A 22,913-nucleotide genomic window follows, 5' to 3' on the forward strand; every position below is an offset into this window, starting at 1 on the left:
ACTAGGCCTCCCAGTTAAAAATAAATTTTCTTAGCCATTACAACCTATGAATCTAGTAGTACTAAGCATACTCCCACCATGGCTAAGACTAGCTAACTGAGCTAGCAGTACTTACCCAGTCTAAGTCTTTTCCTGTGGTAACAAGCTGAGTTAGCATGCTAAGCTAGCAATACTTACCCAGTCGAAGTCTTCTCCTGTTGTATACAAGCCTATTTAGTTAACATGCTAAACTAGCAATACTCACCCTGTAGGCCTTCTCCTGCAGGTTGGTGTGGCTGAGCTTCAGGATAACATCAAATTTGATGGGCTTCACACTCATCCGACCAGTCTTCTTGTTAAAGTCCACCTGACGGATGATCTAAAGAACACACAAAGAACAGAAAAATGTGTTCCTTCAGAAATCATGCTAAATTAGCAAAAACTTTACACACGTTAGACATCATCAAAACACCAGTGACAGTGCCTGCCCTCAAAAACCCACAAGCCAGGACGTCACCATCCTTTGGTATAGGGCTTGTACAATGGAAAAATAATTGAGGTTCCTGACGACAGACATTTTAATGAATTATCAATGCAAATATATGACCAAAGGTTACAGTCCGTAAAAAAGCATACAATTAAAAACTACAACCCATCAAACACTATATGCTTGGTGGTTTTTGAGTGTGTGTTTGTGTGCCCCTGGTGATGTGACCCTTTAGTAGATGTGTCTTCTGCAAAAGCTACTGGGGATCCAAATAAACAAATGGCAATTATATTGTGCATGTCCTTCAGAATCAGCACAGTATGTGCCAGTGCTATATTTCTGAATTTTTACTTATATCATTTTGAATATCACATTGTGTGTTTTATGTGTACTGGATTGACCTAGTTCTGTATATTTTGTTTGTGTATCTGTGTGTGTGTGCATGTGAGGTCGTTGGTACTAGGCGAGCGGGAGCACTCCTGGCCAGGTCTGTCTGTACAAACATCGGATGTGGTGGTGGTCGCCGGGGGGGGGGGGGTGATGATATGGGCCAGCCCTGATACACAGAGGGGGCCACTGTAGCAGGAAGCTCACACACACACACACACACACACAAAGTATGTGTGGTGTGCATGCACATGTGTGTATGATAGTGTGGTCTGTTATTGTAGATGGAGTGTGTCTTAGTGTTTGTTGGCGTCCTGTGGTAAGCTAGTTAACATGAGAAAGGCAGTATGGGAGGCGACCACTTGTTCCCGTGTGCATGTGCACAGTTTGACCAGAGCGATAAAGACCAGGCTGTGGTTTACGCTCTGCTCCTAACTCAGACATACCAAACTTGACACATTTTTATGATCCCACAATGCACACATTTGCCTAGGTACTTTTTTAGTTTAATAATGTTGGCAGAAGACTGCCTAAGTATGAATGGTAGTCTATAGACTGTTATGGGTACTTGTAATTGGCTTCTCTTCATCTAGCTAACTAGAAAAATACTTAAAATGTACAATCAGGGCACTCCCTAGGATTTTCTGACAAGGTGGTGCTGATGTACAGTCGTGGCCAAAAGTTTTGAGAATGACACAAATATTGATTTTCACAAAGTCTGCTGCCTCAGTTTGTATCATGGCAATTTGCATATACTCCAGGGTGTTATGAAGAGTGATCAGATGAATTGGAATTAATTGCAAAGTCCCTCTTTGCCATGCAAATGTACTGAATCCCCAAAAAACATTTCCACTGCATTTCAGCCCTTCCACAAAAGGACCAGCTGACATCATGTCAGTGATTCTATTGTTAACACAGGTGTGAATGTTGACGAGGACAAGGCTGGAAATCACTCTGTCATGCTGATTGAGTTTGAATAAAAGACTGGAAGCTTCAAAAGGAGGGTGGTGCTAGGAATCATTGTTCTTCCCCTGTCACCCATGGTTACCTGCAAGGAAATACGTGCCATCATCATTGCCAGTAAGATTGCACCTAAAGCAACCATTCATTGGATCATCAAGAACTTCTAGGAGAGAGGTTCAATTGTTGTGAAGAAGGCTTCAGGGCGCCCAAGAAAGTCCAGCAAGCGCCAGGACCATCTCCTAAAGTTGATTCAGCTGCGGGATCGGGGCACGACCAGTACAGAGCTTACTCAGGAATGGCAGCAGGCAGGTGAGAGTGCATCTGCACGCACAGTGAGGTGAAGACTTTTGGAGGATGGCCTGGTGTCAAGAAGGGCAACAAAGAAGCCACTTCTCTCCAGGAAAAACATCATCGACCAACTGATATTCTGCAAAAGGTACAGGGATTGGACTGCTGAGGACTGGGGTAAAGTCATTTTCTCTGATGAATCCCCTTTCCGATTGTTTGGGGCATCCGGAAAAAAGCTTTTCCGGAGAAGACAAGGTGAGCGCTACCATCAGTCCTGTGTCATGCCAACAGTAAAGCATCCCGAGACCATTAATGTGTGGGGTTGCTTCTCAGCCAAGGCAGTGGGCTCACTCACAATTTTGCCCAAGAACACAGCCATGAATAAAGAATGGTACCAACACATCCTCCAAGAGCAACTTCTCCCAACCATCCAGGAACAGTTTGGTGACGAACAATGCCTTTTCCAGCATGATGGAGCACCTTGCCATAGGGCAAAAGTGAAAACTAAGTGGCTCGGGGAACAAAACATCGATATTTTGGGTCCATGGCCAGGAAACTCCCCAGACCTTAATCCCATTGAGAACTTGTGGTCAATTCTCAAGAGGCGGGTGGTCAAACAAAAACCCCACAAATTCTGACAAACTCCAAGCATTGATTATGCAAGAATGGGCTGCCCTCAGTCAGGATGTGGCCCAGAAGTTAATTGACAGCATGCCAGGGCGGATTACAGAGGTCTTGAAAAAGAAGGGTCAACACTGCAAATATTGACTCTTTGCATCAACTTCATGTAATTGTCAATAAAAGCCTTTGACACTTATGAAATGCTTGTAATTATACTTCAGTATTCCATAGTAACATCTGACAAAATATCTAAAGACACTGAAGCAGCAAACTTTGTAAAAATTTATATTTGTGTCATTCTCAAAACTTTTGGCCATGACTGTAGGCCTAAGGTTTGGTAGGGGGGAGGTCCGGATGGGGTCGGTCAAGTTATAGCATTTAGCATTTTTGAAAAACCTGTAACCGACATTCTGAAACCTAGCGTCTTAAAATATATCAAACATTGTAACCAAGACAGAAGTCTTGTTTGATCCTAAATTAAATTGAAGTGTCTCAATGACGCTTTCAAATTTTTGTAGGTTACATTTTGGGGTAATGATTATTCTAAATAATAGGCGTATTTATGTGGATAGTCGACTGAAAATGTAAATTGGCTTAATTGTGTTTGGGGAGAAAATTCTGAATAATTAAATTACTGGATGCAATGTAGTACTCTAGTTTACTGTAGGCTTTTTGTAATATGAAACAACTGAACTAAGCCTATAGGAGCTTGTTTCAGTTCTCCATCCCTGACCTAATCCATCAAATTAGGTCTGACTACTAGACTACCATTCATTCAACATGCCTTGTCGTAATTGGCAAACTATTATCACACCATTAGCAGCCTACTGTTGACATACGAAGACATATGAAGAGGACAGATGAACTGATTAATTAACATAGGCCTGCTAATCTTTAACAGCCTAAATACAATTTCTGTGAAGGATGATATTAGTGGAACAGCTCTCTACTACTGTATGTCTGTTTCCATCTACACAGCAATGCTTACTGAACTACCACAGCACTGTACATTTCCTTGCTTGTCAATGCACTCGCGCCTACTACAGAGATCAAAGCATATGAAATGTGCTATTTTACAGGGTCAGCCACAGTAGTACAGCGCCACTGTAGAAAATTAGGGTTAAGTGCCTTGCTCAACGGGACAGCGACAGTTGTTACCTAGTCGGCTTGGGGATTCGAACTAGCAACCTTTTGGTTACTAGCCCAACGCTCTTAACTGTTAGGCTACCTGCCAGGGTTACCCTTAGCTAAGGCGCTAGCTACAAATAGTGGTTATGTGCTTGTTGATTAACACATATAATTTTGGAAAATGTATTTGGCAAACAGTTTGTTCTCCATTTTACCTACCCTGTGTTATCAATGAATGAAGTGGAGAGCTGCCATCCAGGTAGAGGGTGGAAAACCAATAGTACTATGACTACAGGGGTGGGCCTGAGCAGAGAACTAGAGATTTCTTTCTTCTCATCCGAGTCGTCTGAATAGCTCAGCTCCAACTTCAGACAGTTACAGTTACCACAGTGTGCCAACTAGAAGCCTATTTGTGGGTAGTTTTTCGTACCAGCGTACTTTGACCTCAAATTGTGTGCATGGTATGCAAAATGCGTGCAGGTTGACAGGTTTACTAATGCACTCTGCAGACCACATCCTCTCTGCCTATGTCTCAGCCGGCCACCCCCCCACCCACACACACCCACACGGGGGAGCACGAGGGGGGTGCTTTTCTGCTGCTCTAATTAAAACAGTAGCAGCACACACCTCAGCCTCTTTTCTCTTTAACGAGGGGAACAGCTAAAAAAATGAATAAACAGGCAATGGGGTGCATCATGAATAAACACTGTGCGCTGTGAGGGGTTCTTGGAGTGTGTGTGCTGGAGGGTGGATGGCTGTGCCGTAGGCAGAGAGGATGCAGTGGCGGTTCTAGACCATTTCAACTGGGGGGGCCAAGCTGGGGCTAGTTGTACTGTTAGAGGGGCCAGTTACATTAGACGTTATTGTTGTCATATCGTTTTCTTCACTGCATTGCAGGCATTAGCAGGCAAAAGACCATGTTTATAATCATCATCGTTGCCACTGTCTAATAACGGGTGTAAAAAAAGAAAGATCGCAAAAATTTGTTATGTAAAAATTATTTCATACTCCACATTTAGGGGGGCCACAAGGGGGTCCAAAATTGTTGTCACAGGGGCACTCCCCCCCCCCCCCCCAGAACCGCTAGTGAGAGGATGTGGTCTGCAGAGCACGTTAGGAGCAGAGTAAACCACAGCCTGGTCTTTATCACTTTGGTTAGACCATCAACACACACACACACACACACACACACACACACACACACACACACACACACACACATAGCAGACCATCACTGTGACCACTCCCACAAAACCAAGCTGTCGCCTCCATACTACCGTTCTCCTGTTAGCTTACCACAGAAGGCTAGCACTCACTAAGACATATATGGGTATGCACACCACATATACTCAAAGCCAAACCCACACGCACACAGTCAAACATGTTGACAGTTTGTGACCTTACCCTGATAACAAAGGTGTGTAACGCGCACACACAACCCTCAGATGTACTTCCTCCCCCTCATCGTTCCGAGCCTATGCCGTTGTTAGCCGTTGAGACCTCGCTAACTGCCTTGATACACTGGACTGTGTTTTCCACTGATACCTGAGAAAATGTTGCATAACTCCCACCCAAGTTGTTTGTTTCCATTGGTTTTGTTGCCAAATGTTGTCCTCTTGTTGTCATGGGCGTCGTAAGGATTGGACCAAGGCGCAGCGGGTAAAGTGCTCATCTTCTTAATTTATTTAAAGAAAACACTTAAACAAAATAAACAAACGACGAAAACAGTTCCATAAGGCTCACAGGCTATACAGAAAATAACCACCCACCAAAACACAAGTGAAACAAACAACTAAATATGGCCTCCAATTAGACAACGACAACCAGCTGCCTCTAATTGGAGGTCATTGCCAAAAACCCAACATAGAAATAGAAAACTAGATATAAACATAGAAATAGATAACATAGAACCTAAACCCCAAAACACCGAAACACACAAGACAAACATCCCCTGCCACGCCCTGACCAAACTACAATGACAAATAACCCCTTTTACTGGTCAGGACATGACACTTGTTGTATTTCTCACATCTTATCAACCCCTTCAGACTACACAAGTGCTTAGGGCAGGGGTGGCCAACCCTCCTCATAGTGAGCTACTGGTTATGCAAGGTTTTGATCCGACCCTGTTGTAAGTTAACATACCAGATTCCGCTGAGCATGGTCCAGTGAGCATATTACCAGTTAATTTAGGTGTGATACCTAGATTAGGGTTGGAGCAAAATCCTTCAGGGCTCGTATTCACAAAGTATCTAAGAGTAGGAGTACTGATCTAGGATCAGGTCCCTCCTGTCTATGTTATCTTATTCATTATTAAGTAAAGAAGGCGAAACTGGTTCTAGATCAGCACCTCTACAGGGAGACGCTTTGTGAATACAGGCCTAGGAGGGCAGTGCTCTTGGGGGAAGGTGGGGCACCCTTAGTATAGAGCAGTGGTTCATTGTAAACCTTCCACACGCACACACACACTATATGATACATTTATTAACCATAAGAATGAGTGTGAGTTTGTCACAACCCGGCTTGTGGGAAGTGACAAAGGGCTCTTATAGGACCAGGGCACAAATAATAATAACCAATAATTTTGCTCTTTATTTAACCATCTTACATATAAAAACGTATTTGTTCATCGAAAATTGTGAATAACTCACTACAGGTTAATGAGAAGGGTGTGCTTGAAAGGATGCACATAACTCTGCAATGTTGGGTTGTATTGGAGAGAATCTCAGTCTTAAATCATTTTCCACACACGGTCTGTGCCTGTATTTAGTTTTCATGCTAGTTAGGGCCGAGAATCCACTCTCACATAGGTTTTTTATTTTATTTTAATAAAACTTTTATTTAACTAGGCAAGTCAGTTATGAACAAATTCTTATTTACAATGACAGCCTCTGGGGGAACTGCCTTGTTCAGGGGTAGAACGACAGATTTTTACTTTATCAGCTCTGGGATTCAATCTAACAACCTTTTGGTTACTGGCCCAACACCCTAACCACTAGGCTACGTGCCGCCAAGGTACATAGTTTCAAAGGGCATCAGTGTCCTAACAGCGCGATTTGCCAAGGCAGGATACTCTGAGTGCAGCCCAATCCAGAATCTGACAGTGGCTTCTGATTAAATTACATTTTCACAGAACCGATTGTTGCAATTTCGATGAGGCTCTCTTGTTTTTTTTAATTAAATTTTATTTCACCTTTATTTAACCAGGTAGGCAAGTTGAGAACAAGTTCTCATTTGCAACTGCGACCTGGCCAAGATAAAGCATAGCAATTCGACACATACAACAACACAGAGTTACACATGGAATAAACAAAACATACAGTCAATAATACAGTAGAAAAAAAGAAAACAAAAAGTCTATATACAGTGAGTGCAAATGAGGTAAGATAAGGGAGATAAGGCAATAAATAGGCCATGGTGGCGAAGTAATTACAATATAGCTATTAAACACTGGAATGGTAGATGTGCAGAAGATGAATGCGCAAGTAGAGATACTGGGGTGCAAAGGAGCAAAATAAATAAAATAAATACAGTAAGGGGATGAGGTAGATAGATGGGCTGTTTACAGATGGGCTATGTACAGGTGCAGTGATCTGTGAGCTGCTCTGACAGCTGGTGCTTAAAGCTAGTGAGGGAGATATGAGTCTCCAGCTTCAGTGATTTTTGCAGTTCGTTCCAATCATTGGCAGCAGAGAACTGGAAGGAAAGGCGACCAAAGGAGGAATTGGCTTTGGGGGTGATCAGTGAGATATACCTGCTGGAGCGCGTGCTACGAGTGGGTGCTGCTATGGTGAGCAGTGAGCTGAGATAAGGCGGGGCTTTACCTAGCAGAGACTTGTAGATGACCTGTAGATATCAGTAAGTGGACTGGAGGCAGGGCATGAAAGGGATAACAAATCCAGTTGTTTGTGTCGTCCGTTTCGGGAAAGTACATGCGTGATTGCGCACCCAACTCACTCAGGTGCTTCGCTATATCCCATTTGACATTGTCCGTAAGCTGGAGTTCATTTGCACACAAAAAATCATACAGTGATGGAAAGACCTGTGTGTTGTTAATGCAGACAGAGAAAAGCTCCAACTTCTTAATAATAGCCTCAATTTTATCCCGCACATTGAATATAATTGCGGAGAGTCCCTGTAATCCTAGATTCAGATCATTCAGGTGAGAAAAAACATCACCCAGAAAGGCCAGTCGTGTGAGAAACTCGTCATCATGCAAGCGGTCAAACAAGTGAAAATGATGGTCAGTAAAGAAAACTTTAAGCTCGTCTCTCAATTCAAAAAATCGTGTCAATACTTTGCCCCTTGATAAGCAGTGCACTTCTGTATGTTGTAAAAGCGTTACATGGTCGCTGCCCATATCATCGCGTAGCACAGAAAATACACGAGAGTTCAGGGGCCTTGCTTTAACAAAGCTAACCATTTTCACTGTAGTGTCCAAAACGTCTTTCAAGCTGTCAGGCATTCCCTTGGCAGCAAGAACCTATCGATGGATGCTGCAGTGTACCCAAGTGGCATCGAGAGCAACTGCTTGCACGAATGTTACCATTCCACTCTGTCTCCCTGTCATGGCTTTTGTGCCATCAGTACAGATACCAACATAAGCAGCAGCTACGTTTTGCTACATACAGACCGTTAGTGGAATTTCCGCGAGAGAGTAGCGGTTAATGTGATTGGATGTTAATTATTTGACTAGGCTACCTGTATTTGATATTGTGTTGTTATTTCACTGAACACTGGTTGATGCTTATTTATAAAACCCTCTTAGGCCTCACTCCCCCCTATCTGAGATATCTGCTGCAGCCCTCATCCTCCACATACAACACCCGTTCTGCAAGTCACATTCTGTTAAAGGTCCCCAAAGCACACACATCCCTGGGTTGCTCCTCTTTTCAGTTCGCTGCAGCTAGCGACTGGAACGAGCCGCAATAAACAATCAAGCTGGACGGTTTTATCTCAATCTCTTCATTCAAAGACCCAATCATGGATATTCTTACTGACAGTTGTGGCAGCTTTGCGTGATGTATTGTTGTCTCTACCTTCTTGCCCTTTGTGCTGTTGTCTGTGCCCAATAATGTTTGTACCATGTTTTGTGCTGCTACCATGTTGTGTTGCTACCATGTTGTTATCATGTTGTGTTGCTACCATGCTGTGTTGTCATGTGTTGCTGCCTTGCTATGTTGTAGTCTTAGGTCTCAGTTTATGTAGTGTTGTGTTGTCTCTCTTGTCATGATGTGTGTTTTGTCCTACATTTATATTGTATTTATTTTTAATCCCAGCCCCCGTCCCAGCAGGAAGTCTTTTGCCTTTTGGTAGACCGTCATTGTAAATAAGAATTTGTTCTTGACTGACTTGCCTAGTTAAATAAAGTTTCAAAAAAAGAAAGGAGAAAAAAAACACTGGATGGTTTCATTTTATTTTGGAAGTGAAACAAAGCTACTCAGGCGAGAGAGAAAAAACTTACCCAAATGTATAGTCCATTGGAAAATATTAATGGACTGTTTGAAAATGTGAAAAAAAATTATATATACTTAAAAAAAAAAGTTAAATGTGAATCACATTTTTATTTGGCGTACCCCCGACGGCATTGTGTACCACAGTTTGGGAATACCTGGTATAGAAGGTAGGTTCGGGATGGTGATGGGTGGATTTGGCTCTTACCTCCAGTAGGAAGGGCAGAACGGGCACAAAGGTGTGTGTGCTGCCAGAGAGGAGGGTGAGGCCGCACACACAGTGGATCCTCTGAGGGTAGTAGCATGAAGTGGGCACCAGCCTGCACAGCAAGACAGACACAGATTCAGTGGTTAACACTACCACCTTCTGGTGGAAGTGTGAAGTAAAACTTGCTTTTAGGGCAGGGGTGGGCAATGCATTTTGGCTCAAGAGCCACATAGAGATTAAGAAATTCTATAGCGGGCCAAACATCATTTCTGTGTGTGTGTGTGTGTGTGTGTGTGTGTGTGTGTGTGTGTGTGTGTGTGTGTGTGTGTGTGTGTGTGTGTGTGTGTGTGTGTGTGTGTGTGTGTGTACCCACTTGATGGTGACCACTATGACCTGGCACAGTGGGTAGATGAGAGGCTGCAGGACGTCGCTGGGGTGCAGCGTGCTGAGAAAACGACGCCACAGGTATTTGTATTTATTATGGATCCCCATTAGCTGCTGCCAAGGCAGTAGCTACTCTTCCTGGGGTCCAGCAAAAAAGTTTATAAAAATGTTCAAAACATTACAACACACTGTGTGCCCTCAGGCCCCTACTCCACCACTACCACACATCTACAGTTCTAAATCCATGTGTATGTGTGTGTATAGTGCACATGTTATGGTGTGTGTGTGTGTGTATGCATGTGTCTGTTCCTATGTTTGTGTTTCTTCACAGTCCCCGCTGTTCCATAAGGTGTTTTTTAATCTGGTTTTTTTAAATCCAATTTTACAGCTTACATCAGTAACTTGATGTGGAATAGAGTTCCATGTTTTCATGGCTCTATGTAGTACTGTGCGCTTCCCATAGCCTGTTCTGGACTTGGGGACTGTGAAGAGACCTCTTGTGGCATGTCTGGTACAGGCAGTGGACAAACTGCCAGTTATACACCGACTGGTATGTCTCCTGCAGCGATCACACACAGAGACACACAAGGACACAGACACCTTAAATTAACATCAGCACCGATCTACATTCCATTTGTAGTTTGTAATAAAAATATTGTAACAAGCTTTTTGAGATCACTGCTTTTCTAATGATTTGTCCCAGTAGTCTGAAATAAAAGTGGAACCTTTGGCTCCTATGTTAATATGTCACTTTGACCACGCAATAAAATCTTTATAAATGACATTATTCCTTAATATCACTATCTCTACTTCCTAGTGTCCTATATCATACGTCATAATCATTAACCTGTTTACTTTTACGTCACACATTTTTATTTTATTTATTTTTATTTCACCTTTATTGAACCAGGTAGGCAAGTTGAGAACAAGTTCTCATTTACAACTGCGACCTGGCCAAGATAAAGCAAAGCAGCTCGACACGTATAACAACACAGAGTTACACATGGAGTAAAACAAACATACAGTCAATAATACAGTAGAAAAATAAGTCTATATACAATGTGAGCAAATGAGGTGAGATAAGGGAGGTAAAGGCAATAAATAGGCCATGGTGGCAAAGTAAATACAATATAGCAATTAAAACACTGGAATGGTAGATTTGACAGTAGATGAGTATGCAAAGTAGAAATACTGGGGTGCAAAGGAGCTAAATAAATAAATACAGGAGGGGCAGAGGTAGTTGTTTGGGCTATTTATAGATGGGCTATGTACAGGTGCAGTGATCTGTGAGGTGCTCTGACAGCTGGTGCTTAAAGCTAGTGAGGGAGATAAGTGTTTCCAGTTTCAGAGATTTTTGTAGTTCGTTCCAGTCATTGGCAGCAGAGAACTGGAAGGAGAGGCGGCCAAAGGAGGAATTGGCTTTGGGGGTGACAAGTGAGATATACCTGCTGGAACGCGTGCTACGGGTGGGTGCTGCTATGGTGACCAGCGAGCAGAGATAAGGCGGGACTTTACCTAGCAGGGTCTTGTAGATGACCTGGAGCCAGTGGGTTTGGCGACGAGTATGAAGCAAGGGCCAGCCAACGAGAGCGTACAGGTCGCAGTGGTGGGTAGTATATGGGGCTTTGGTGACAAAACAGATTGTTCTTGACTATGTTCTCCAAATGTTGCTATTTGATTAGGATCCCCATTAGCAGATATTCTTCTTAGGATCCACACAAAACATTGCATAATACAGAATATTAATAAGAAAAGAAAAGCTTAAGGACATAACTACATACATTTTAAATGTCACAGCCTACAAACCAATACATACACACAATATATCTCGGTCAAATAGGGGAGGTGTTGCTTTAAGTTTTTTGAAACCAGGTTTGCTGTTCACTGCTTTGCTCAGGGACAGAATGACAGATGTTTACCTTGTGAGCTCTGGGATTTGATCCAGCAACCTTTCAGTTACTGGCCCAATGCTCTAACCACTAGGCTACCTTCAAATGAATAGGAGCTCCATGCAATCATGGCTCTAGAAAATACTGAAGAGTTTTTGGAATTTGTTGTGGATTTGGGGACTGTGAAACGAAATCTGGTGCCATGTCTGGTGGGGTAGGTGCGTGTCAGAGCTGTGTGTAAATTGACTATGAAAACAATTCTGAATTTAACACATCGTTACTTATAAAAAATAAGAAGCGACTTTTAGCCAAGAGAGACTGTCATGCATAGTATTGATATAGACCTCTGATCACAGTGAAGAGCAACACGCGCCAGTCTGTTCTGGGCCAGCATCGTTTTTTTTTATGTCCTTCTTTGCAGCACCTGACCATATGACTAGGCAATAATCAAGATACACTATATATACACAAAAGTATATTGACACCCCTTCAAATTAGTGGATTCGGCTATTTCAGCCACACCCGTTGCTGACAGGTATATAAAAATCGAGCACACCGCCATGCAATTTCCATAAACAAGCTTTGGCAGCAGAACAGCCTTACTGAAGGGCTCAGCGACTTTCAACATGGTACCGTCATAGGATGCCACCTTTCCAACAAGTCAGTTCATCAAATTTCTGGCCTGCTAGAGCTGCCCCGGTCAACTGTAAATGCTGTTATTGTGAAGTGGAAACATCTAGGAGCAACAACAGCTCAGCCACAAAGTGGTAGGCCACACAAGCTCACAGAACAGGACGGCTGAGTGCTGAAGCGTGTAACGTGTAAAAATCGTCTGTCCTTGGTTGCAACACTCACTACTGGAAGCACAAGAACAGCCGCACACAAGCCTAAGATCACTATGCGCAATGCCAAGTGTCAGCTGGAGTGGTATAAAGCTCACCGCTATTGGACTCTGGAGCAGTGAAAACGCGTTCTCTGGAGTGATGAATTACGCTTCACCATCTGGCAGTCCAACAGACAAATCTGGGTTTGGCGGATGCCAGGAGAACGCTATCTTCCCCAGTGCATAGTGTGATGTTCAGATGTACCGATCCTGTGCAGGTGTTGTTACACATGCTCTGCCACTGTGAGGACGATCAGCTGTCCATCCTGTCTCCCTTTTGCGCTGTCTTAGGCGTCTCACAGTACGGACATTGCAATTTATTGCCCTGGCCACATCTGCAGTCCTCATGCCTCCTTGCAGCATGCCTAAGGCACGTTCACGCAGATTAGCAGGGATCCCGGGCATCTTTCTCTTGGTGTTTTTCAGTCAGTAGAAAGCCCTCTTTAGTGTCCTAAGTTGTCATAACTGTGACCTTAATTGCCTATCATCTGTAAGCTGTCTTAACGACCGTTCCACAGGTGCATATTCATTAATTGTTTATGGTTCATTGAACAAGCATGGGAAACAGTGTTTAAACCCTTTATAATGAAGATCTGTGAAGTTATTTGGATTTTTACGAATTATCTTTGAAAGACAGGGTCCTGAAAAAGGGACGTTTCTTTTTTGCTGAGTTTATATTGACCATGCAGCATTGACCATGCAGACTTTCACTGCGAGTGGTTGTTGTGACTTGTGGTAGAGCAAAAACTGACAGGAGGCGGGGCTTGGTGTGTGTGGAAGGAGAGACAACTCAAGTAGCAAATGGAGTAAACAAACAAACGGACATTATTACACGCGGCGGAGTGGCGTAACACATTTAACAAACCAAGCACTGAAATAGTGTTATACAAGGTAAAGTAAATACCCAAACAGGTTGGTGCATCAATACCAGTTTATAATAAAATACGGTATATCGCCCAGCCCTACATGGGGGCCAGAGTGACAGCCAGGTTGATGTTTTGACAGTGGAGCTGAGCGTCACTGAGACTGAACTGCAGTTCCACAAGAACAAGGTGGAGGAACTGGAGACAGAACGCAGGTACAGTGAGGCAGCTTCATCTCATTTACTTACTACCATTTCAGTTTCAAGTTGTATTAGTCGTATGTACAGAATGCTTACTCGCAGGTTCCTTCTAGACAATGCAACAATAAGAAATAATGAAAGATAATAATCCTAACATAAAATAAATGGCAGTAGAATAGAATCTATTCTAGAATAAGTATAATGCAGGAAGGCACAATTTATAGTCCAATATTTACACGTATTTTGGGGAAAGGGGGAGGTGGGGAGCAGGTGTATGAATTGAGCATTATAATAAGAGTCTGTGATGTGTGTGTAGTAGGGATGCACCAATATGACATTTTTGGCAGATACCGATATCCGATATTTTCCTTGACAAAAAAACAGATACATGATATTTAAAATTTTTGCGGACTTAAGCATTCTAGTACAGTTAAATCGTTCTCACACACACACAGAGTGGTCTAAGGCACTGCATCTCAGTGCAAGAGGAGTCACTACTGTCCCTGGTTCGAATCCAGGCTGCATCACATCCGGCGGTGATTGGGAGTCCCATACGGTGGTGCACAATTGGCCCAGCGACGTCGGGTTTGGCCGGGGTAGGCCGTCATTCTAAATAAGAATTTGTTCTTAACTGACTTGCCTAGTTAAATAAAGGTTACCCACACACCACACCGACCAAAAAGTTATTTTGATGGAATTTATATATGTCCCCATTACCAGTAAAACATCAAAACCTATTTCTTTCACTTACTTGCTGTGCTGTTTCGTTGTTCATTTGTTCAGTCGTTCCATTATCATACATATCAAGCAGTGAAGTTTCAGCTGTCTGTCCATGGCCTCTCTTCATCGGTACGCACTGTCACTGTGTACGTTTCCATCTTGTCCAGCTGTGTTTGTAACATTTCACATAAACCCTAGCTGTGTTCAAGTACTCATACTAACTGCACTAACCATACTATTTGTGATGTGAATTGAGTATATAGTATGCTTATTGGTCATAGTATGGATATAGTTAGTCGTACTAAATTCGCCAAAATATGAAGTATACACGCAGAGGACACTATTTCCGTACTTTAGGGCCCATAATACAATTCTTCAGGCAATGGGCGTGACTTCACATAATTTTCAGATTTGAAGAAAATAGCGGAAAATATGCAGCCGAAGTACAACCAGAGCGGATACAAATTCATTGCTTTAACTAATTATAAATGTTAAGCAATGTAATAAAGTAATGACTTAACAAATAAGTTACCTTACACGTTATGTTTTCTGACAATTTGTTAGCTATGCTGTCTTTATGAACAATATAGCATATCATTACAGCAGTATGTACCGGTATGTTAGCTAGCTACCTAATGTTAGTTGGCTGCTTATACATCAAACTTGCCAGTATATTAACTATAGGCTAACTACCCAACATTTATTGACTTTATTATTCCTGTCATTATTAGCTTAGTTATTAAATGGTATAGTCGTTGTGCGTTCTCAATGGACATTTGGGTGCTTTCGTAAATTCGCTCTGGCTATTTACTCCAATTTCAGAGCACTCTCGTCTGAGTGTACCAGATCACAGAATAATGCATTTATGAGCACTCAACACCCATTGAATATGGCCGGTATCAGTAAACGTTGGCAAAAATGCATTATTAAATTGTTGCCAGCAGCACTGTTACAGTCATCAACGCTCTGAATAACATGAAAACTGCCTAACCAGCTCTGCTAGAGCAAATAAAATGGTCAGAGTGGTCTCATTTGTGTCTGGAAGCAGCTGGCAAGCTAGCCAACGTTAGCTTGGGTGCTTGACTGCCGTTGCAAGGTCAGAACGCTCAAATCAACCCTACTCCTCGTCCAGTGTGCCCTCCTCCGGGAGCGAAACCCATACCAACAGATGCATATCTGTATTCCCAGTCATGTAAAATCCATAGATTAGGGCCTAATGAATGTGTTTCAATTGACTCTTTTCCTTATACGAACTGTAACTCAGTAAAATCTTTGAAATGCAAAATGCAATAATTTCTAAGATTTTTCTGAGTTACAGTTAATATAAGGAAATCAGTCTATTGAAATAAATTGTTACATGACTGGGAATACAGATATGCATATGTTGATCAGAAATCCAGTCAGTATCTGGTGCGACCACCTTTTGCCTCATGCAGCATGACGTCTCCTTCGCATAGTTGATCAGGCTGTTGATTGCGGCCTGTGGAATGTTGTCCCACTCCTCTTCAATGGCTGTGCGAAGTTGCTGGACATTGATGGGAACTGGAACACGCTGTCGCACACATCGATCCAGAGCATCCCAAACATACTCAATGGGTGACATGTCTGGTGAGTATGCAGGCCATGGAAGAACTGGGACATGTTCAGCTTCCAGAAATGATGTACAGGTCCTTGCAATGTGGGGCTGTGAATTATCATGCTGAAACATGAGGTGATGTCGGCAGATGAATGGCACGACAATGGGCCTCAGGATCTCGTCACGGTATCTCGGTGCATTCAAATTGCCATCAAACAAATGCAATTGTGTTCATTGTCCGTAGCTTATGCCTGCCCATACCATAACCCCACCACCATCATGGCGCATTCTGTTCACAACATTGATATCAGCAAACCACTCGCCCACACAACGCCATACACGTTGTCTGCATGGCCCACTGCATGCCAGTGGCCCACTGAAGTCGGTTACAATACCAAACTGTAATCAGGTCAAGACCCTGGTGTGGATGACGAGCACACAGATTTATGTTTCTGACAGTTTGTGCAGATATTCTTTGGTTGTGCAAACCCACAGTTTCATCAGTTTCAGGGTAGCTTGTCTCAGACCATCCGGCAGGTAAAGAAATCAGATGTGGAGATCCTGGGCTGGCGTGGTTACACGTGGTCTGCGGTTGTGAGGACGGTTGGACGTACCGCCAAATTCTCAAAAACAGCTTATGGTAGAGAAATTAACATTCAATTCAAACAGCTCTGGTGTAAATTCCTGCAGTCAGCATGCCAATTGCACACTCCCTCAAAACTTGACATCTGTGGCATTGCTTTGTGTGACAAAACTGCACATTTTAGAGTGGCATTTTATTGTCCCCAACACAAGGTGCACCTGTGTAATGATCATGCTGTTTAATCAGCTAATTGATATGACACCTGTCAGGTGGATGGATTATCTTGGCAAAGAAGAAATGCTCACAAACAGTAATAAACAAATTTGTGCACAAAATGTCAGCACTCTGTCCCTCGAATCACTCTGACATCAATGGAATGTCATCAAAAATCTAATCAAACACTTTATGAGAGACAATCTCATGGTGCACAACATTTCTATAGGCTATGCAACTGCCCGAGAAGAGAGTTGATGGCCTCTATTAAAACGAGGATCCCATCAGCTTTCTATAGGCTAGGCCTACTATATATATTATTAGGCACATTGCTGCGCTTTACAACAGGAGTATAGCCTACCTGGCTGGCATGAAAATTAACCACTGGAAAAGTGTCCTCCATTTGCTATTTATGTGCATAGATTATTTAAAAATGTTTTTTTCCGCTGCCCCTGTTCCGACAAGTGCATGATAATGGTCCATTCTAAATCAAAACTAATTCCACATATATTATTTAGTATATGTAAAGACACTAACTCAAGAATAGTCTGATGGTTGACAATATTTGTGTGCAGTAAGGCAAGAAACAGCGTATGCCTTTTTCTTTTGTGCAACTTTTTCAACTCATAGTTGCATGCCTCATGTAGCCTAGCCCATAGGCCAATATGTTTTGATAAGGTTTGTATCACAACTAAAGTGGACAAATAACCCCTAGCTTTACAAGGGGTTTAGAGCCTAAGTTGTATACAAATCTAATTTTATTTGTCACATACACATGGTTAGCAGATGTTAATGCGAGTGTAGCCAAATGCTTGTGCTTCTAGTTCCGACAGCGCAGTAATCTGACAGGTAATCTAACAATTTCCCAACAACTACCTAATGCACACAAATATAAAAGGGTGAATGAGAATATGTACATACATTTAAGTGAAGTATATGGATGAGCAATGGCCGAGCGGCATAGATAGTGTGTCGTGTCTTTGGCTATGCCGGATTAAGTGATATGACATGCTATTCTATAAAATCATTTCTCTGTAATTCATATTACCCAATTAAGCTAATCTGGTGAATGTAATTAACTAGAAAGTTGCGGCACCACAAAATAATGTTTATAGAGCTGTTATCTTCTGAATAAACTCTTGAAGACCTAGTAATCATTTACATCAATATTAGTCCATATTTAATCGTCACCTTGTTTAGTCTCATCTGAAAGTTGTAAATTCTTGGGTATCTTCACGAACCCTGGCTAACAAGTTGAATCAGCAATACAAAAATTGGTTTAATTATTTATTTACTGAATACCTAAATAATCACACAATTACATCTACACAGAATGGATCATACATTGATTACAAATTAGGTCATAAAGAAAACATCCCTGGTGGACGGAACAGATGCGACGGCTGGTTACACAAAGAGAGGGGGTTGGGTTTGAGTGAAAGAGCGGGAAGACTGAGTAACAAAGGGAGAAGCTATACTGTCGTAAATACAGATTCTTATGCATTCTAAATAAGCGCCCATTTGAAAAAGGAGAATACAATAAATATTTACTCTGAGCTGCGCTTCGGTAGATTGGTCGTCGATGGAAGGCCGGTTTGTCCTTTGAAGAATGTCTCTGGTGGTAAACTGGATACTTGGTAGTACCGTCGTCGTGTGGTAGAACAGAATACTCTGTCCATCCTCTCCTAGCCCACGTCTACAGTTGCTGCGCTAACGCAACAGCAAGGAGGCATCACTTCTTTAGTGAATAAGGGTAGACTTTAGTGAATATGTGTAGACTTTCCTAGATACAGTTTATGTCATCCTATCATTAGTAATAATGTCTCAGATGACAACTGATCTGGCATCATATTCTTTAAGTACCAATGCATATTTTCAGCTGGTTGGATTACCGAAATATGGTTCCTTTCCCCACCCTTTTGATGTTATAAGACTCTATGTTAACAAAGGACTTTCCAAGAGTCACTCTGTAGAGTAAGGAGAGCGAAAAGGGGAAAGGTATTTATGTGGTCATAAACCTCCCCCCCATCAGGCAATAGATGGTATAAAATACAGTATATACATGTGATAGGAGTAATGTAAGATATGTAAACATCATTAAAGTGGCATTGTTTAAAGTAACTAGTGAGCCATGTATTAAAGTGGCCAGTGATTGGATCTCAATATAGGCAGCAGCCTCTGAGTTAGTGATTGCTGTTTAGCAGTCTGATGGCCTTGAGAAACAGACTGAAAAACAGCTTCTCGGTCCCAGCTTTGATGCACCTGTACTGACTTCGCCTTCTGGAAAGTGGCGGTGTGAACAGGCAGTGGCTTGGGTGGTTGTTGTCCTTGATAGTTTTTGCCTTCCTGTGACGTCAGATGCTGTAGGTGTGATGGAGGGCATGTCGTTTGCCTCCGGTGATGCGTTGTGCAGACCGCACCACCCTCTGGAGAGCCTTGCGGTTGCCGTACCAGGCTGTGATACGGCCCGACAGGATGCTCTCGATTGTGCATCTGTAAAAGTTTGTCAGGGTTTTGGGTGACGTGCCAAATTTCTTCAGCCTCCTGAGGTTGAGGAGGCGCTGTTGCGCCTTCTTCACCACACTGTCTGTGTGGGTGGACCATTTCAGTTTGCTATGAGGTGTGCGCAGAAGAACTTAAAACTTTTCACCTTCTCCACTGCTGTCACTTCGCTGTGGATAGGGGGGGTGCTCCCTCTGCTGTTTCCTGAAGTCCGCGATCATCTCCTTTGTTTTGTTGAGTGAGAGGTTGTTTTCGTGACATCACACTCAGAGCGCCCTCACCTCCTCCCTGTAGGCTGTTTTGTCCTTGTTGGTAATCAAGCCCACTACTGTCGTGTCGTCTGCACACTTGATTGAGTTGGAGGCGTGCATGGCCACGCTTTCGTGGGTGAACAGGGAGTACAGGAGGGGGCTGAGCACACACCCTTGTGGGGCCCCAGTGTTGAGGGTCAGCGAAGTGGAGATGTTGTTTCCTGTCTTCACCACCTGGGGGCAGCCCATCATAAAGTCCAGGACCCAAATTGCACAGGGCAGGTTTGAGACACAAGGCCTCCAGCTTGATGAGCTTGGAGGGTACTATGGTATTGAATGCTGAGCTGTAGTCAATGAACAGCATTCTTACATAGGTATTTATTTTGTCCAGATGGGATAGGGCAATGTGCAGTGTGATGGCAATTGCATCGTCTGTGGCCCTGTTTAGGCGGTATGCAAACTGAAGTGGGTCTAGGGTGGCCGGTAAGGTGGAGGTGATATGATCCTTGACTAGTCTTTCAAAGCACTTCATGATGACAGAAGTGAGTGCTACGGGGCGGTAGTCATTTAGTTCAGTTATCTTTGCCTTCTTGGGTACAGGAACAATGGTAGCCATCTTGAAGCATGTGGGGACAAAAGACTGGGATAGGGATCGATTGAATATGTCCGTAAACACACCAGCCAGCTCGGCTGCGCATGCTCTGAGGACGCAGCTAGGGATGCTGTCTGGGCCAGCAGCCTTGCTCGTTTTCACTTCTGGTCTTTATCTGGCTTTAGGTTCAGCATCCTCTGCAGAGCCACGTATACGTCTTGGATACAGAACAGGACCAAGGTGTTGAACACTGTTGGAAAGAAAACAAAAGAAAGAATACTATCGTCGTTTTTGGACGAGTACAGGCCTAAATTCTGTTGATGTTACTAAAGAGGGGATCATGCACACTCACGGGTTAAGTTCCCCATCTGAACTGTCAGCCAGTTTGTGTCGACACAGATATCCCCACCCCCCCTTTCATTTGGTGGTCGCCATGAAGGCCCGTGTGACCTCTGAAGATGTGATGGGTAGGCTCATCCTAAAGACAAAGACAGGGAGGGGAGGGGAACAAAATTGACCGACATAAGGATGAGAATGAAGGGCATGCTACAACTCTTAACACCCAAGAAGAAGCCCCTTAACTCCATATTACATTATGTTTTCAATATGTTATGCTACAGGTAGGTAGCCCAGATGTTTGAGGTGGAAGATGGGATAAATAAAGTACCATTCTATCATGGAGAAAACAATGCTCTAAAAGTTGCCTAGTGATAAGGGTCATCATGCAACCTGCATCCGTGTGGGATCATGTCTGTTCTCATTACTACACCTAACGTTTGGTAGAGGTAAAGGTGGAAGTCTATGCTTGGTGGACAGTCTGTAGATAAAATGTTACCTTGATTGCAGCTCTCCACTCAACCATTTTCTCTGTGACTTTGATAACTTCCGCTGTCTTCTTGGATTTCTTGGCAGACTCTCCTTGTTCCTCCTCATCACTATCAGAGCTGGCCTGCTAGGGTCACACAAAATATTCAAGTTAACATGATTCTGAAGAACGTTAAGGGCATACAGGCAATGCGAAAAACAGTGCATGCCTAGGGACACAAATCACATAAATAAATAACTGAAGACAAGCTGGGTTAAACCATGGACCTGTCAAATTACAAAATATATATATATATATATATATATATATATATATATATATATATATATATATATATATATATATATATATATATATATATATATATATAATTCCAAGTGTAGAGTGACATTTTCATCCTAAATTGTTAAATAAAGCATAGGCATACATGTTAGAAACAGAAAACGGATTTGCATCAACTCACTATATTCAGTGGGGTATGAAATTAGTGACAACCTTGATATACATGAGCAAAAATTACTAAATTGAATACTGAGCTATATTGAATGCTACAAACAATTTGGAAATTCCATTATTTTATACTAATATAATTGCTCAGAGAGATTGTTTAAAAAATAATTTGTCTCATAAAAAGGTAGGGGTCAAAATTATTGACACCCCTGTTTTAAAACCTTTCAATAATAACTCACCTGGCGAGGATAACGTCACTGAGCCAAAGTGGTCAGTCTTGGCATCAGACCTGACAATTTCAAATCTTATAGCAGAGGGTCGTGAATACTAATGTAAATGACTTGTTTTATTTTTAATACATTTACTAACATTTCTAAAGACCTGTTTTCATTTTGTCATTATGGGGTATTGTGTGTAGATTGATGAGGAAAAAATTATATTTAATCCATTTTAGGAATGAGACTGTACTGTAACAAAGTGTGGAAAAAGGGAAGGGGTCTGAATACAATGTAATTATTCCATTGCTGATGACATCTGTCGTTATGTCTTGATCCAAAACCATGCTTGCCTTCTATTATTATTTGATGCATGTTTACCGAGCCACTGATCATAAGATAATAAAATGACAAATGTAGATTGTACAATCATCATAAACAAATGTTATGGCATAAGTGTTGAGAGAAAAGTTTTGCTCCTCTCGAAAGTGAAACAATATATCGGGCAAGTGCATTAGCCTACTATCATCTAAATCTGTGTCTGGAATAAATGCAGCCAGTAGTAGCCAGCAATCCATTAGGCTATTTATTAGCCTGTCGTTGATAATTGAATAGGATTAAGTAAGTGACTCATGTGCATTAACAATATGTGAGAATGAGTGAAGGAACATAACAATGTGCTCTAATATGCACTCTGTCATCATCTTCTTCAAAGTTATGGCAAACTACACCTATTGGTGTATTGCCGCCACCTACTGTACGGGGTATTGAAACAAAAACCAAAAAATGATGCGCACTTGAGGTATAGGCTTTACTGGCATTAACAACGCACTTCTGGTTTGGCGATCACGAGTTGCAGTCAAAACTGGGAACTTGGGGGGGAAAATCTGACTAGGAAAAATCTATTTGAACGGGCATCCTACTCAGAATTCCAACTCAGGAACTCAGGCCTCTTTCTAGAGCTCCGACTTTCCAACCTGAAGATCACTGACGTCATGACTTGACCTCGTATTTTTTCGAGTTCCCAGTTGTTTTGAACGTGGCATGAATACGATTACGAGTATCAAGTGTGATAAAACTAATATGATTACAAATACGAGTATGACAAGATTGGCACGCCCCTAGACTCTACTTCTGTGGGCGGCTTAATTATACTTGACCACAGGGTCACTTTTTTGGGTTATGAACCCAGCATGTACAGGCAGAGTTCACCCATTGGTTGTTGAGGAACGCCTAAAGACACTGGTCGTGT

General features: G+C 42.4%; 1 long non-coding RNA gene and 1 pseudogene across 1 annotated transcript; both read right to left on the minus strand.

Moving 5' to 3' along the window:
* The window catches only part of LOC115168842 (nucleolar complex protein 2 homolog), a 50,651-nt pseudogene extending 39,883 nt beyond the window's left edge, over window positions 1-10,768 (minus strand).
* Window positions 10,769-20,331: 9,563 nt separating this feature from the next.
* On the minus strand, window positions 20,332-21,154 carry LOC115168798 (uncharacterized). Its single transcript, XR_003870746.1, has 3 exons — window positions 21,006-21,154; window positions 20,523-20,648; window positions 20,332-20,420 (listed from the first exon to the last, which is right to left on the minus strand). It is a non-coding gene; the product is annotated as an uncharacterized LOC115168798 (long non-coding RNA).
* Window positions 21,155-22,913: the final 1,759 nt, after the last annotated feature.

The sequence above is a fragment of the Salmo trutta genome, chromosome 30 (assembly GCF_901001165.1).
Source record: "Salmo trutta chromosome 30, fSalTru1.1, whole genome shotgun sequence".
NCBI lineage: Eukaryota > Metazoa > Chordata > Actinopteri > Salmoniformes > Salmonidae > Salmo > Salmo trutta.